Source organism: Sapajus apella, unplaced genomic scaffold (genome assembly GCF_009761245.1).
Source record: "Sapajus apella isolate SASKATOON/1434 unplaced genomic scaffold, GSC_monkey_1.0 scaffold17, whole genome shotgun sequence".
NCBI lineage: Eukaryota > Metazoa > Chordata > Mammalia > Primates > Cebidae > Sapajus > Sapajus apella.
Window position 1 is genome coordinate 22077341 of NW_022436957.1, and position 13549 is coordinate 22090889.

Consider the following 13549-nt stretch of genomic DNA (forward strand, 5'->3'; position numbering starts at 1 on the left):
AGCCTCTGACATTTGCACAATGTCCTTTCACCCTCTCATACTTTAGGATTTTGTTTTGTTTGTTTGTTTGATTGGTTGGTATTTCCTCATTTGAAGTGCTTATAGTGGAGGTGACTTATGGGGATCTCAAGTGAAAAGTAGACAGTAAATAGATAGTTAAAAGGGTGAAGTACTAGGTTACCCAAGGAGGTTATAGATTCAAAGTAATAAAAGCATTCATGTAAATCTTCATTATATGCAATGTACTATGGTATGCATCATCTCTTTTGAGATTCGCAGTCATCCTATAAGATAGATTAATAGTATCTCAAATTTTTGATTAAGAAAGTGATATTGAGAGGTCTAATTGACTAGTTCAAGGAAGCTCAGTTAATTATTAGCATAGATAGATTTTTATATCCAAATTATTTCACCATGCATTCCTTCCCTTTTGACTGCTGCAAGCTTGCTTAAGAGGATAAAGAAAATTAATTTGACAATCACTTGAGTTTAAGTGCTATCTTAGGAAACTAAGACATTGAACGAGATTGGCTGAGAGGAGTTTGACTTTATGAAAGTAATTAGTAGGGAGTAATGTTAAGCAAAGCAAGGGACAAAAATGATTCAAGTGGAGAAACGTGATAAAGAGTAGTATATTACAAAGGTACCATATAAGAATTTTTCTTCAGTAAGTATCGTCCTAATAAGAGCTGGGCAAAAACGTAATTAATGAATGAAACAGTAAAATTTAAAATAAGTTGACCATTGTGTTAGACTCTGAATTGTCATCAGTGTCTAAATTATTGCTTGGAAAAAAGTAGATGAGCAAAACAAAAACAATGCCTAGCGATGTATAAATACAGTGGGTGTTTATAAGCATGATTACAGTGTGCAGAGAAGAATTACTAACGTCATAGTGTTGATAGGAAAATAAATGACATCTTAACGGACAACTAGATCAAACTAGAGTTTAGATTTCCTTAGTTTGAATCCTGGATCTACCACTGAGTGATATTGGCTAAATTAGTTTATCTTTGTTTGTTTTAATTTTAATAAGCAACCTCTAAATTACAAAAGTTTTGTATTTACACAATGATGTTTAGATTTTATAGCTATATATGTACAATTAAAGTAAACATATGTATTATTTAAAATCTTTGTAGGGGAAAAGATTTTCATTTGAGTCAAACTCTTGTTAGCACTCTGCTTCCTGTTTTCATTAAACACGTTTTATAGTGTAATGCTCAATAATATGAAATACCTTATGAACATATCTAATAAATTAGATGGTAAGGCAGAGGTTGGGAATGGAATTAGATCGAAAGTTATTAGGTTTCTTCTGGATAGATTTTGCAGCATAAAATGCTGGGGTTGCTCCCTAATTACAACAGATTAAGGAATAAATTGCAAGAATCAATAACTTTTTTTAAGAACCTACTATTTAAAAAAAATATGGAATGGTTCACAAATTTGTGTGTCATCCTTGCGCAGGGGCCATGCTAATCTTCTCTGTATCGTTCCAATTTTAGTATATATGCTGCCAAGGCGAGCACGAACTTACTATTTAATAGAAGATGGTATATGGTGGCACTGGCTCAAAAATAAATTTCTAGGCCTGGGGATATTTGAGAATATTGTGGTTATGGAACAGTGCTTGTTTTGTAAGAACAATTAAAGGCACTAGAGAAGGATGATTACTGATGGGCCAAGGCTTATACAAAGCCATCAGAAATATGGCCAGGTATCTGTTGAACCAAACTGACACTAAGAATGGAAGTTCCCTTTTAGAAGGCTAGGCATGATCTCATATCTGCCTTTGTCACTGCTCTCATGTATCGTTTTAATTCCTTAAGTCTTGGGCATTCCTTACTTTTTCTTCAAATATTTCTCTTTATAAAAGTTATGCCACTGGTCTAACATCTATGAAAGAGAATCAATTTTAGCAAGTCCTATGATGAGCCTCCTATTTTTAGCTCTACTGTGACAACCTAATTTCAGCAATTACAAAAATGCTATGATAGAGCTGCTATGATACAGCTGTTAGCCTCTTAAAATATTGAATCATGCTGAGTTCTTGATCCAAAGCAAAATTGGAGACATTGATATAAGAGAGTGGTTAAGAGTCTGGAGTCAAATAGACATGGGCATGGCTTCTACCTCAGCTACTTAATAGATGTAGTTCTTGAAAGTATCATTTAAACTAAATATCAGTTTTATAATGTATACCTTGAAGCTGATTTTATACCAATGTTACTAAAAAAGGTCCCAATCCAGACCCCGAAAGAGGATTCTTGGACCTCATACAATAAAGAATTCACAGCAAATACTTAAAGTAAAAGAAAATTTGTTAAGGAAATAAAGGAGGAAAGAATGGCTACTCCACAGGCAGAAGAGCTGTGAGGGATGCTGGTTGGCTATTTTTATGTTTTCTTCTTGATTATATGCCAAACAAGGGGTGGATTATTCATGTGTTTTCCATGAAAGGGGTGGGCAATTCCCAGAACTGAGGCTTCCTCCCCCTTTTAGACCATATGGGGTAACTTCCTGACATTGCCATGGCATTTGTAAACTGTCATGGCACTGGTGGGAATGTCTTTTAGCATGCTAATGCATTATATTTAGCATATAATGAGCAATGAGGATGACCAAAGATTACTTTCATTGCCATCTTGGTTTTGGTGGGTTTTGGCTATCTTCTTTACCGCATCCTGTTTTCTCAGCAAAGTCTTTGTGATATGTATCTTGTGCCAACCTCCTATCTCATCCTATGACTTAGAATGCCTAACCTCCTGGGAATATAGCCCGGTAGGTCTCAGCCTCATTTTACCCAGCCCCTATTCAAGATGGAGTTGCACTGGTTTAAAGGCATCTGACATAATTAACCCTCCCTTTTACAAGGGAACCCTTAATCCTAAGGGTTGTAGAAGGACAAAGATTCATCTTCTGTAACTTTTTCAGGTTGAACACGGGTGATGATATTCCTGCCTAACATTAGAGTCTCTTGTATTTGGGCTAGAGAGGAGCTCAGTCAGAAGGCACTGGTATGCTAAGGGCCATTCACAACTCTGAGTTCTGACAAAAGTAATATCTAGAAGATTAATATGTGTTCATGAACATTTCAGCTCTCCACGATAGTCCTGAAAACTTTTTCCTCTATTCTGATGCCATAGTCTCCAAAGATATCATAAACGTGCATTTAAGAGCACCTGTCAAAGTCCTATAGTTGATTATAAACCACCTTTTGAGGAAGAACAAAACAAGATGACAATGGTCTGTGGATAACAAAAAGTTTTAGGGCAGCCACAGTCAAAGGCAAAATTGACAAGGAAATTAGTTACCTCTGCGGCACACAGTAATTTAGCATAACAATTATAATTATTGCCAACAACGTAAACTATGTTGTATCAGAATTACAGGAGTTTCCCATAATTTTGGAACACATACCAACAACATATTTATACAAATGAAACCTTTACTCATTAACAAAAGGAAGACTTAGTTTTCCAAACAATGTCACTTTTCTTATCCTTCTTTTTCTATAGTTTATTCAAAGGCAAGTAGTCTTTCATTATCCTTTAATATTACATGAAAATCTTGTTCAAGAGAGAAAGCCTAAATTTCACCTTTGCATTACTATACTATTGATGGCAAACTCAGTTTTTAATAAAATCTTATAGACAAATCTATCCAATCTTAATCAGTTTGACTATAAGATAGGATTCTCATAAAGCTTTTATAACCCTTAACAATTTTTGTTAAAGAGGAGATCAGTGCTCTAAGAAAAACCTGTTGTGTTTTTATTTTAATGTTCTAGTATATGACTAACCAGTTTGCTGGGCCAGCTGAACAGTGGGCTTATGGGGTCCTAAGCCTATGTTCTTTTGTTGCAGAACTTTCTCCTTAGTTCAGCTAAACCCAGGTTCTTGTCACACAGCCAGGAAAGATTAGGCTCACAGGCACATAGAAGGGTGAGGAACAGAATTTAATGGGTGAAAGGAAAAAAAGAAAAAAACTCAGCAAAGTGAGTTGGAGTACTGCCAACAGGCCCTCCACCTCACTGACTGATTTCCAGGTCACCACAGGAAACGAAGAGAGCAGGCTCCTCCCCTGCCTAAGGTGAAAATCCCCCATGGCCCTACCCATTTCTCTCTGTGTACGTGTCAGGCTCCAGTCTGTTGTAGGCATACCCAGACAAGCCCTGGGCAGGTTTTCTCATCTGCACAAAAACATCTGATTTAAATACTTGTGGGGTGGGTCAGAGAGTCTTTGGAGACCCCTTTTTATCTGCCTAGGTATTTGGCTGTCTCACTATCCTCGGGCATTCATCTTTATGACAGTGTAATACAGAAAGACAAATTTATAGCACAAAGTATACCAGATTCACTAGAGTAGCCACTCCACTTAACACCCGATATTGAACTGGCAAGGCTCAGACCTGCCCTGAGATGGGGCCCATTATGTTTCATCCAACCTCCAACCAGGAGTTTCAATATGTGGTCTCTGAGCAAGATGGTCACCCTGAGTAACAGAAAAGATAGAAAAGGGAAAGAAGATATAGGGAGAAAAGCATTCCTTGTGGTGGGGTGGAAAAGGCGAAGAGCTCAGAGATGCCAGAGAAAGACCCACCCATTGCAGCCACACTGAATTGAAAGTTCAGGTGGCCTCTTGTCAGTTGCAAAGGGATTTTTTCCCAGCAGTTCCATCAGCTCTGAAGTGCTCCCCTTTGGGGAAAAAGAAGTTCTCATGTCCCATGATCCTGTACATGCCTAATCCTGTCACCCACAGCCATCAGCAAAGAGTATAAGACAGATTGATCCAAAGAGAATAGTGGTTAACATTCCATAATGCAAAATCCAAATCCAGTCTTAGCTGAGAGAGACTTTACTGAGAGAGGCCTCTAACTCTCTAAATCTTAGAAGGAACTCTGACCTTCCTAAATTGGACTTTGAACCTAAGTTCAGTCAAGCCTTTTATGAAGAGGGGCCTTTAATCCACTCTGTTTTAGGGGAGACTCTAACTCCCCTAAGTTGAACCTCTAACCCAATCCCATCCTTTACCCCGGTACACAATGTAAGGTCTTTTGGGCTAACTCACTGCACCATAGGCCATACCCTAAGTTGAGTAATGGCAACCCCTGTGACACACACGTACACCTCTGGCTGGCTTCCCGGAACGAGAAAGTCTGAAGTAACTAGAAAACCACAAAAGGAGAAGAAATAATCAACCCGTGCAGCACCTAATTAACTTTGAGACATTCTCTATTGTTCCTTATTCCCGCCTCGATTGATAAGGCAATTGGACTTTGTAATCAATCTTGGTCAACCTCATGACTTGAGACCCTACAACTCCCTCTCGGCTTACAAAAACTGCCCTAAACTGTAATTTCTGTAACTTTCCACTGCCTACCCCAAACCTATAAAACCAACTCCTATCCCACCACCCTCTGCTGACTCTCTTTTTGGACTCAGTGCATTCACACCCAGGTGAATAAACAGCCTTGTTGCTCACACAAAGCCTGTTTGGGGGTCTCTTCATTCAGAGTGCGCATTTTAGCATCCATCACTTACACAAAGTCAGCAAATCAGTGCTATAGTCTATTTCCTTTGTTGTGGGTCTCATCAGTATCATCCCTTTATGGCTGGCCAGGAAGATGTTCCCAGAAAGGGGTTGTGATCCAGACCCCAAAGAAGATTCTTGAATCTCACACAAGAAATAATTAATGGAAAATCCATAAAGTGAAAGCAAGTTTATTAAGAAAGTAAAGGAATAAAGAATGGATGCTTCACAGGCAGAGTAGCTCTGAGGGCTGCTTGGTTGGTTATTTTTATGACTATTTATTTAGTCTATGCTAAACAACAGGTGGATTATTCATGAGTTTTCCAGGAAAGGGGTGGACAATTCCCAGAACTGAGGGCTTGTCCCCCTTTTAGACCATATGGGGTAACTTCCTGATGCTGTTGTGGCACTTGTAAATTGTCATGGCACTGGTAGGAGTGTATTTTAGCATGCTAATTCATTATAATTAGCATATAATGGGCAGTGAGTACAACCAGAGATCACGTTCATTGCCATCTTGGTGTTGGTGGGTTTTGGCCAGTTTCTTCACTACACTTGTTTTATCAGCAAGATCTTTGTGACCTGTATCTTGTGCCAACCTCCTAACTCATCCTGTGACTTAGAATGCCTAACCTCTTGGGAATGCAGCCCAGTAGGTCTCAGCCTTATTTTACCCAGTTCCTGTTGAAGATGGAGTTGCTCTGGTTCAAACACCTCTGATGCCCATAGGGTTGTTATAATAGTATAATATTACTGTGAAAATTGGTACTCAAGAAATGATATATTGTGCCTATAATTTCTAATATTATTTTAATATTCTATGCTAGCTGATTTATATGATTAAAAAGTAAAGGTTCACAGAAGGATGATTTCATTCTTTTTAAATGTGTTTTACTTTGGTTTTACGAGAGCAAAAATATTTTAAAAGTAGCTGATTAGAAAGTAAGTTCACTTTGTATATTTTTTCATGAAGTTATTTTAAACCTTTCTGGGATAAAAAAAATTAGTTTGTAGATCCTATAGGAATTAACAGTAATTAGATTGAAAAAAAATCTTAAATCATCTCTCTCTGCATCCAATGTAGAATTGATTCTAAGCATTTTATATTTGCCTCTTTAGAGGCCACTTTTCAGTTTACTTTTTCATCCTATTAAATCCAAAACTTATAAATTTAAAATAACAACCCTTTATTTGCTCAGCTGGGCAACTCCTCTGGATTTATCTGGGCTTATTCAGAAGTCTGAAGTCAGCTGCCAGTCACATCAAAACTTTGCTACTGTGGGATTGGCTGGCTTCAGTGAAGGGAGTGATTGAACTGTCTCACCTAGGAGACTAGCCTGGGTTTTATCACACAGCTGCTAAGCAAAGTCCAAGAAAACTAGCAAAAGAGTACAAGATCTCTTGATCCCTAGGCTCAGAACTGGTCAATATCTTTTTTGCAGTGTTTTGTTGGTCAAAGCAATTCACAAGGTCATCCCACATTCATGGAGTAGAAATGGGAGGAGTTACAAATTCACATTTCAAGGGGAGCAAGTACAGAGTAAGCAATCTACTCCAACCATTTCTCTCCAGGGCTAGGAAAACAACCTCCAGCTGCTTGTATTTACATAATATTGGAACCAGAATGTTTACTTAATGGTTTTCCATTGGAAATAAAATTGCTAAATAGCCTAGTTCCCTTTAATGAGTACTTCTGTTTGAAAAGAAATGTGGAAAGGCAAAAAGGCGAAACTTTCTTAAGAATAATTAAAAGAAATTTGAGCTCACACATAGACAAACCAAAGCATAAAATCACAAAGACAAACACACACACAAATACACACACACACACACACACACACACACATACACACACACACACATACACACACACACACACACACGGCCAGTCAGTAAAACCAGGGCAAGAGAGAAAGTCTAGCTGCGTTGCCCAGTTATTTCTCTCTTCTCCACTGGAACTATTTTTCCTAGGTTGTACCTCAAATTGTCCTTTTCATTATTTCCAGCTATTTACTATATTGTAAATAAAATATATATACTGTCTAATATAAATATTTCTTGATGCTTTCAGGTAGAAATCTCAGGAATGACCAAAGGTCTCTAAAGCCTCTTTGTTCCATGTGTACTATTGATTAAAAATGTACTTATCTTCATCTCATACCGTTTTATTTTCATTCATTTATCTCAGAGTATGGTCCAGCAGCATCAAAATCACCTGTCAACTTAGAAATGCAGATTCCCAGGGCCATCTATCAGAGGTATTTGGACCAGATTGATTCCATCTTGAATAGGGTCTGGGGAAAATGAGGCTGAGACCTACAGGGCTACATTCCCCAGAGGTTAAGTATTCTTAGTCACAGGATGAGATGGGAGGTCAGCATAAGATACAGGTCACAAACACTTTCCTGATAAAACAGCTTGTGGTAAAGAAGAAAAGAAGATGGCCAAACCCCACCAAAACCAAGATGGTGATGAACGTGACCTCTGGTTATCCTCATTACTCATTATATGCTAATTATAATGCATTAGCATGCTAAAACACACTCCTACCTGTCCCATGACAGTTTACAAATGCGATGGCAATGTTAGGATGTTACCCTAAATGGTCTAAAAGGGGGAGGAGCTCTCAGATCTGGGGTTGCCCATTCCTTTTTTGGAATACTCATGAATAATCCGCCCCTTGTTTAGCATATAATCAAGAAGTAACCATAAAAGTAGCCAACCAGGAGCCTTCAGGGCTGCTCTGCCTGTGGAATAATCATTCTTTATTCCTTTGTTTTCTTAATAAGCTTGCTTTTACTTTATGGATTTGCCTTGAATTCTTTCTTATACAAGGTCCAAGAACCATCTCTTGCAGTATGCATTGGGGACCCTTTTCTGTAACACATCCACCCCAATTCACAGGCTCAGAAACAGTGAAGAGGGAAGGCAGCAATCTATTTGAACAAACTCTCCATTTTAAAGTCTGACAATCACTGCATTAAAGAAACACTGCTGTTTTGATGTAAAAGCCTAACACTATATAGAGACAAAAACAAATGGGTTCTTGCAGGAGGTGGAAGCTGCAGTGAGCCAAGATTGCACCACTGCACTCCAGCCTGGCGATGGAGTGAGACCCTGTCTCAAAACAACAACAACAACAACAACAACAACAACAACAATAAAACAAATGGGTTCTTGTATTGAGCGATAAAATACACACACTCACAGACTCTCCACCTGATCTGTGGCATAGGAAAACGCTCTCTGGTTTTATGTTTGGTCCTAGAGGAAATGTTTAATGACTATAATGAAAGATTTTGGAAGCTTTGTAAACTATAGACAAATGATGTTTAGTAGGTTTGAAAACTGGAAAGAGAACAGTGTGTTTTTTAGAGTGAAAATAGGCAATATTTCGGTATTACATTTATTAAAAGTAGCTATCAAAATACAATATTTACATTGTCAGTGGCTTGCCCTGTATGGCTATTAATGAAATTTGGCATCATATTGCATTAAATTATATTTTAAATAATTTTATATTTATATATTCATAGTGCTTTGTAAAAAGCCCCTGAAGAGAAATTAGTCTCTTCACATTTTCATCTTTTGGTCTCAGGACATATAATTTGTGGCATTGTCATTACTTCAAGTATAAATAATATAAAATGTTTAAATCTACCAGTCAAATAGATAACAAGAGATAACCTATCCCAAGTGACTTTGATTTTCTATTTACAGGCAGAAAGTAGTAGTTTATAACACCTGAAGAATGTAAAACCTAGGCCAGAATTAAGGGTTCAAAAATCTCAAAAGATTTAGGTGACATCTCTAAGGTGCTGATTAAAACTGAATAAAACTTTTCCTAAGAATTAATGTTCTAATATAGAAAGCACTAAATGGTTTGTAATTCTCAGACCTTTTATATAGTAGCCCTGAAGCATGTCATTTTTAAATTTATTATTTTCCCTTTCTCTAGGCAATAAAAAAAATTAGAATTGGACTCTTTAGTTAGAAAATAAAGAGAGTAGTCATTTAAATCAAGGTAGAATTTAAAGAGCAGAGCAACTGCTTAGCATAAGCATATAAGAGTATTGTTATGGAGACAAGTCTTGATGAATGCAAAATTATTTTCCAAGTCATGATTCTCATGAACTATCACATAAATAAATTAGCTGAATTTTAAAAATTAATCACAAGTAAAAGAAGCAGCCAAAAGAAGCATGACAGGGATATATGCTACTCTATGCACCATGATTTTTTTCTATAAGTGGAAATTGAAATGAATTGTAAAAGCCAATGAAGCAGCATAAAGATAGTTGACTATAAATCCCAGCCAATGTCCTAGATATGTCATTCTCCATGAAAGGCATGCTTTCTGATGTTGCATTTTCCATTAGTAAGTGGGGCAGCAGAACACCAACGTATGTGCTTTCCTGACTCATTTGCATGTCACCATTTATAACTTTCGACTGCCCTGTGGCATTATGGCAACTGCCTCCCAAATGAGGAATATACAGCAGTAATAATTTTTTGATAACACCCTTGTAATTACATGACCCTTGAAGGTCTTCTTTTCAAAATTCAAAACTCACCTTTCCTTGCTTGAGTGTGAATCTAATCTCATTCTTGGAACCTTGTTATTAACTTTCCCTTCTTGATAGATCTGGTGGGTGACGGTAGAATGAGTCAGAGAGAAGGGTCAAAAAGGAGAAAGTTGGAACCAATAGATTTGCTACAAGTAGCCTAAAGAGGGAAAAAAAAAGATGCTTGCCTCTTACCTCTTGGAAAATTAACAGTCACTAAAAAGGGCGTCTACTTAGTAACTTAATTTTGATTCTAAATGACAAACGTGATTATTGAATTGAGATTTTATTAAGAACAGAAAAAAACAATCTAATGCTAGACTTCATACGTGGACATATGTATATTTAAGGTTCAAGTAATACAGCTTCTCATCCTTTAATAATATCTGTTTAACTATATAGAAATTCCTTTGGATTTTCTATTTCAATAATTTAGTTTTATCTAATGGAAACTGTACAAACACAAAGGAGAGAAGCCAAATACAGTTTATGATAGGCTGCTACACATAATATGTTAATGAAAACCCTGGCTCATCTCCTGAGTTTTTCAGTCGATGTCTAATGAAAATTCCTAAATCGAAACATGTCCTAGAATTGTTGACTGTCAATATACAAAACAATTTATCTATATAAGTCAATGAATGTATGATTCACAACCAAACTCTGAATAATCTTAGATTCTTAGTAAATCAAACTGCAGAAAAAATGGTATTTAGTAGTTTTTAAACCTGGAAAGAGAATAAAGCGTGTTTCTGAGAACCAAAATAGGCAATATTTCAGCATTATAGTAATTAAAAGTAGCCGTAAAATACAAAATTTAAATCAATGCATTGTTGTTAGTCACCGATTCCCTGACAAAGCTGAGGATGCACAATGACCATTTTCTGTTGTAAGATCCCCTCTTCTCTACCCTGGTGCAAAGCCACTTCATTGTGTCACTACATAGGTCACAAGGCATTGAACAATTCCATTTAAAGTGTCATTCACATAGATTAAAATACTGGTGTCATCCCTTAACTTGTACAATGCAGCAACCCTACCACGATCCTTTATTTATTAAGCACTTACTTTTGCCCACACATTTGACGAGATCCTGAAGATTCAAAGATAATCAAAAATATACATACATAGCTCCAATTAATTGTGATAATTAAAATCTAATTATGGAGTGCAGTATTAGTCAAGTAATTACACAAAGAAATAAACAGTCATAATGATGACAAATACAATGAAGGAGATGTCCATGGTTCAGAACTGTGCTATCCAATATGGTAGCTATTAGCTATATTAGATTGATTACATTTATATAATATATAAAAATGTGATTTATCAAATTTATATTATATAAGCAAATGATATAAGAATGGATAAATTTGAATTTAGTAAAATTGAATAAAGTTAAAATTTTAATTCTTTAGTCGCACTAGCCACATTTCAAATCCTCAATAGCTACATGTGTAAAATTTAAACTCCCATATGTTGTAGTATTGAAGAATTTATTGTTTTCTACATGTGACTATTGGCTACCATGTTGGATTACAAAATATGGAACATTTCTATCACTGAAGCAAGTTCTCTTGGACAGCACTGATACAGAATAACAATATAAAATGAAATCAGAGGAAGCTTCCACTAGGAAGTGGCAATTAAGAACTAAAAGATGAGCAGGAATTAACTAGGTGAAGTGAAATTCTGGGGAAAATAAGGGAAGTACTTTTTTTCTCATGAAACATTGGGAACTTCTAGTTTATTAGATTTTTCATTGAGATAACAAAAAAATAAATGATTACTTGGAAAATGTGCAATTTTATTTCAGAGATGAAAAATTTGTGAATGTGTCAAAAATAACACTTATACAACAGTTAGATGAGAGTCAGGATACCACCTGGTTTAATATTTACAGATAAAAAGACTGGAGACCTAAGATATTTTACTCCGTGCTCTAGTTGTAATAGGTTAATTTCAAACAGTGCTAGAGTTAAAAAATACAATGCAGGCATTCTGATTACTAATTCAATATTGATTCCTCTCCTTAGAATAGTCTTAAATTAGTTGGACAACTCTAAACAACATTAAAAAATGTATAGTTTTTACATTTATTTATGAATATACCTGTGCATATATATGACCCCCCTTTTATATTTATTGTTCTATTACATGAATGGCAAAAATATTGTTCAGTTTTAAGTTTGTCTGAATTAAAACCTGAATGTTAATGGTTGAAAAAGCAAACAAACTTAATATCTTAGATGTTTATTTACAGTTGAAAGCATGGTTTAATTTTCCTTGTTCAGTGATCATGAATAATATGCACTATTCTTATTTTTGTTTCATCTATTTGCTGGGCTAAGTATGAATGTGATTAACACAGCAGTTCTGTCTATGCTGCTTAAGGTAAGACATTGCTTTCAATATTTATAGTTTAAACTTGGATTGCTTGAAGTTTACAAAATTGGATACAGTGATTTCACGGACTCACTGTCAGTTAACAATCATATTTTAGAATTAATTAGGTTAAATTAAAGGTGTAAAATTGATACATCTGTTGTAGTATTGAAGAAGTTATTGCTTTTTCCTGTAAACTAATGGCCCTTATTTTTACTTCATCTGAAGTATACTATATAATTTATTATATTAATGTATAAAAATAACACAATAAATTGATTCCACTGTGTTTTCATATCAAGAGTCAATGAAAAGTAAATCAATGTAAAGAGACTGTTACAAAAGAAAGAGCCTAAGTAAATTACTGCTTCAAATTCAAGGATTGAACCACATTCATTTAAATAATATTTATTTAGGACATACTTTGTGACACAATGTGATAGATATTATGCCAATAGCAATAATGAAAAGAAACATAAGAACTTCAGTATCTATCGATTTCCTATTCTCGTGAACTTCAATCTATCGTGAGAAAAGAGACAATATAGAAAATAAATAACTAAAGCATCATCTGTTGTTAAATGGTGGTAAGTTTCCTTAAAGAAACATAAACCAAGAAAGAAGAATGAATATCAAGAAAGATTTGATGGTTTTAAAAGGGGTGGGAAGAAAGGCCATATTTAGAGAGTAAGATTGAAATAAAATGAAAAATAGGTGAGGGAATGAGGCACGTGTGTATCTGAAGAAAATCTATACAGGAAGAGGCAACAACAGATGCAAAGGTCCTGAGGTGAGATAGTGTTTACAGAGTTCAAGAAATAACAAGGAGAAGAGGTACATGTCTGGAGAAGAGTGACTAAGGTAGTGATAACAGAAGGGCAGAAAGTTGAAGAGGGAAAAATGTCTGACATTTGACCATTGTAAAGGCGTTAGCCTCTACTATGGTAGAAGGTGTTGCAGTAGAATAACTCTTACTACTACTCTGGTAGAAGGTGCTTGCAGGGTTTTGCACAGAGAAGTGACATGATCTGATTTTTCTTTTTTCTTTTTCTTTTTTTTTTAAC

At 35.8% G+C, this 13549-nt stretch overlaps 1 non-coding gene across 1 annotated transcript; it reads right to left on the bottom strand.

The window, feature by feature from the left end:
• Window positions 1–1425: 1425 nt before the first annotated feature.
• LOC116556838 lies at window positions 1426–1532 on the bottom strand. Its single transcript, XR_004271187.1, has one exon. It is a non-coding gene; the product is annotated as a U6 spliceosomal RNA (small nuclear RNA).
• Window positions 1533–13549: the final 12017 nt, after the last annotated feature.